We start from the raw sequence: 4,878 nt of genomic DNA on the forward strand, positions 1-4,878 counted from the left end.
CGTTGCCGGACACGAAAAAAGACAAAAAGGAAAAAAAAAAAAAAAAAAGAAATGTTAAATTTCTATTGCACATGGAGAGCGGGCTTCGTGTCTTGCTCATCTTCCACGATGGCCCCACGCCCACAGCTCAGCCCTGTGCCTAGCACACCAAGAGATGCCACCGTGAGTGTTGCTGAAAACCATGGAGTAGGTCAGAGACAGAGGCAGGCCAGGAGGGGAGGTGGCAGTGGGGAAAGGTCATCTGGGCTGGAATCGCCTTTGGGCCTGAATGGGGGGCAACCATACTGGAATGGGAATTTACATGGGAACAATTTTCAGCAATGCTGGTGAGGGGAGAACCCAGAATGCACCGTGGCGGCTGGAGGAGAGATAGCAGTGTGCGGCGCAGTGCTGCCAGCAGGGGTGTGGTGAACTCGAATCACTTGGGCACCTTTTCACACCCCAGACTAAGACACCCTCCTTGAAGCCCAAGGGGTAGACGGGGGAGAGCAGTGGTAAAGGTAGCAGACAAAACTTCTCAGATGCATCTTGTGGGTTCTTTGCTTCGTTCCAATGCCTGCGCCTCCTTGTTCACACTCCTGGGGAGGACCTGGCCCAGGATTTGCAGGCCCGAGTTTGCGTTCCGGCTCTGCTACCTACTGGTTGTGAGATCTTGGGCAGTTTATTTATGCTCTCTCGGTTGTTTCCTCCTCTTTTAAAAGGGGGAGAGTATTATTACTCACCTCATGTGTGATTAAATGAGATCATGCATGTAAAATGCCTGGTACATTTCGAGCACTCAGTAAATAGCCCTGGGCACTGGTTATGATCATTATTACTAGTGGTATGTTGAAGAGAAGGACTGAGAGCTTCTGGCCTTTCCAAAGGCAGAAGGAAGAAGGAAAAGACCTCAGGAGCCCCCTAGCTGGAGGCTGTGGAGAGGGCGTGGCTGTAGGGAGGAGGAGGAGGGAGGGGAAGTTGCTTCCAGGTAGGGCAGGGCTCTGGGGCTGGTGGTGGAAGTGGGTGAAGCCTGGTGACTTGCCGGGTGACTTGCTGGGTGACTTGCCGGCCTTCTCCTGCCACCTAGTGGCTCCTCTGGGCTAGGCCACCTGGCTGTCCCTCAGGTCTGGGCAGCGGTGGGGCAAGGCCGGGCTTCGTTATTGCCAAACGCAGTATCTCCAGTCCTCTCCTGCTGCCTCCATTTAATGCCTTGTCCCTTCAGAGACCCTGACCCCTGAGACATCCTCCACCTGGCCCTGGCATGTGAGAGAGACAAGACCCCTCTCTCTAGGTGGAGGGAGAGTGGGAAGCCTTTGTTCTCTTGGCTCCCAGGCAGTGGGGAGCTGAGGCAGACACCCCAGAAGATGCCACCTCATGTCCCTCATGAAGAGGGGGGTGACCCCGCTGACTTGATGACTGCTAATGGGAGATTCTGGGGCTCCAGACCCCAGCAGTGTCTGCCTTGGGTTCTATTTAATTCTAGAAATATGTACTATCTTGTGCAGACCCTGGGTTAGGGTTCTCCTGAGCCTTCCCAGCCCACCTTCTCTGGAGGATTTTGCCTTTTTGTCTCCAGGATGAGAGGGGAGGAGGACAGAGACCTGCAGCCCAGGGCCTGCTGGCGAAGGGCCCAGTGGGGGCCTTGGAGACAACTTGGTGTCTGAGTCTCTCATCACATTCCCCCATGGGGAGGTGCCCTCCCCTCTGAGGAGGCTGCCTAGAATGATGTCCTAGTTGCATCATGTCTAACTGCTGATTCTAAGGTGGCTGTTACTACTTGGGGAAGGGTCTGACCCTGGGTGAGGGGTTTCAGGTGGAGACCAGGAGCCACACGAAGGAGCCACATATTGGCTGCAAATCAGGGTCAGGTGTCACAGGCCCCTTGTGTCCTCCCTGCTGCCCACTGCCCTCCCCAGCCTCGACACCCTTTCCCTCTCTCAGGGCCTTGCAGCCTCAGCTGCACCAGCCGGGATTGCATCATTCCTGGCTTTGTTCTCAGAGCAGCAGGTGCAGGAGTGGGGCCCGCTGCCCGCCACCCCCCTTCCTGCTCATCAACTTCCACTCCCTCCTGGGTAATCCTCCTTCCTCCCTTCCTAGGCCCATGGTACCCCAGGAGTTGCCTGCCCTGCCCGTGGCTCTCCCTCCCTTTCCACCTTTTTCCTGATCCCCAGGGAGTCCTGGAAGCTATGGAGGCAAAGGGAATGAGGTGGGGGATGGGGGGGCAGGAGCAGCAGCGGCCTGGAAGCTGCCTTCTTGCGTTGCTTCTGTCCCCCACCTGGCTGAAGGCAGGTGCCACCCCAAAAGGAACACCTGGTTGTAGCCAGGGTATGGCCTCCCGGAATTTGGGGACGAGGTCAGAAGTTGTCACTTGCTGAACTAAAGCTAATAACAATCAATAAAAGATGAATTTATTCAGCCCTTTGTAGAAGGTACTTAACTTTTATTAATCGTTTATGTGCCTGCTAGTGACCAAGCATTTCACCCTCGCAGTCTCAGTTAGTTTTTGGACAGCTCTGGGAGGTGGCACTATTATCATTCCTGGTTTACAGACGAGGAGAGCTGCTGGGAATACTTGCCCAAGACCGCTCAGCCCCTCAGTGGCAGCCCTGGGACTGGAATCTCGGTCTGTCTGCAGCGTGACTTGAAGCCTCTCAAAGAGATGTTTGAAAAATATGATGCTAAACAGACTTGGACATTTCTTTTTTTTTTACCCTCTAAAAGGAGGTTTGCAAAGTAAGGGACTGTCTGTCCCCAGAGATGCTGATGTGGCCCTGAGGAATAGACTCCTACTAGCCAAAGTCGTGGCGGCTAGATTGCTAAACTGAAATGCTATTTTATCAACTCCTCATCAAGAGGCAAGAGTGTCTTTTAATTTTATCAAGGAGATAAAATAAGATATATATCAAATGACCTGGGCTGGGCCCTGCCCCCACTCCCCACTCCTGTGTCTCTGAGACAATGCTGGGGTTTGTTGCTGAAGGTTTGTAGGAGGGCAGGAGTGTCAGGAAAGAGGGAGGACTGGGGGTCTGAACATACGGGCCCTGCAGGCTGGGGCAGAGACAGTGGGTGGTACCATCCCTTCCCTTTACAGGGACTCTACCTGCAAAGCTTCCTGTGGTGCTCAGAGTGTGTTGATAAAATAGCACTGCAGTTTAGCAATCCAGCCACCATGAATTTGGCTAGTAGGAGTTACTGCTCAGAGCCAGATCAGCATCTCTGGGGACACAGTCCCTTACCTTGCAAAGCCCAACACCAGACCTTAAGCCTGGCCAACCAGCAGCTGTTTTAGAGGCCCAGTATGGGCTGCTGCTGCCGCCACCTCCTTGTTTTCACTTCATCAGCACTGAAAGAGGACCAGAGGGAAACCGACTGAAAAGAATGGAGCCTGGCTTCCAAAGCCAAGGCCAGCTCAACCATGGCCTGGGAGAGGCCAGTGCAGGGTCAGGAGGACGCACTTGCTGGCTGGCACTCTTCTACATCTCCTGTCTCTTTAGCACTGGACAGGATCCCTCCGTCTGAAGGGACAAAGGGCCCCATTGACCCCATGGTCTTGTGACCCCACCCAAGTCTGTCTCTCCCTCCCCAGGCAGCCAGCAGAGCCCTTGGGTAGCAGACAGGGGCCATGAGGCCACGGAGAAAGCATGGCAGAGAGGGGCTGCAGTTAGCTGGGTGGAGAAGACTGGGAGCACGTGGGCAATGCCCACCAGATCCCCACCAGGGGCAGCCAAGGGTGAGGGGCTCCAGAGAGTCCTGGCAGCAGTCCGAGGAGCAAAGCAGCAAATACCCCACAGGGCCAAAGCATGGGAGGGCGAGGGGAGTCTAACTTCAGCCCCAAAACAAGCTGTCTAGGAGTTCAGGGCCTTTCCGGCCCGCATTCCTGCCTCCCTGCCCCCAGCATGCCCCCTACACCCAGCCTATAAAGCCCCCTTTGTCTGGCCCACTGAGGATCTTAACTCTTCCCAACTCAGCTTCCCTGCCCCCTTCTCCCTCACCCTCTGATGCCTAACAAAGAGGCAGGACTCAGCGAGAAGTGGCCTGGGGGTTTGGACAGTCAGCCCCTGTACCTTGATGTCCCCACCTTACTGCCCGCCTCAGGGCAGGTTCATTTCCACCCGTCCACTGAGGACTCCACGCCCCGGCCTTGGGCAGCATGCCTGCCTCTCACATGCCTGTTCATGTGATGCCCCTCTCAGTTTGGCCCTGCACTGTCAGGGGGCAGTGGGCAGTCAGCAGCCCCGATGAGTGGTATCAGTGGGGGAAGGAGTCTTTTTGCCACCACCTTGGTCTTCAGAGTGAGTGGTCCCACTGCCCACGAATCAGGATCCTGGGTGGTATCTGGGGGGTCAGATGCCGAACAAGGAGGTCAACCCCACCCCCTGCTTGGCACATGCCTGGGGCATGGCACACTGGGTGGGCGACAGGAATCTCCATCTCTGTTCCCCACCCCCAGGAGAGGGCTTCCAACACATTTGAATGTAGGCTGGACCCTGGCAGCAGGGACTAGCCCCTCCCAGCCAGCTCCCCGTCCTCACGATCGCCCGGGTGCGTGGGGGTGGGGGGGGGCACAGTGTCTCTCTGTGTTACAGTCTGTGGGTGTCTCTGGCCTGCTCTCAGACAACCCCTAAAGTGGGCCATCAGCCTGCGAGGCAGTCGGTCTGGGCAATGGGGTCAGCTCTGTCGTCAAGCCGCCGTGTGACCTCGGGCAAGCCCCGCTCTGGCCCTTGTAGAATGAGGGTTGGGGCCCTTGCGACTCTGTGCCCCAGGACAGGCCGAAGAGCGGGTGGAGACGGGGATGAGCCCTGGAAGTGCGCGGGGCGTGCGTGGCTGCGGTGCGAGTGAGGGCGCGCGCGGCGTGCGACCGCCTGCGAGTGCTGTGCCCGCCGGTGCACGTGCCTCCCG

This window comes from Galeopterus variegatus, unplaced genomic scaffold (genome assembly GCF_000696425.1).
Source record: "Galeopterus variegatus unplaced genomic scaffold, G_variegatus-3.0.2 Scaffold649, whole genome shotgun sequence".
Taxonomy (NCBI): Eukaryota; Metazoa; Chordata; class Mammalia; order Dermoptera; family Cynocephalidae; genus Galeopterus; species Galeopterus variegatus.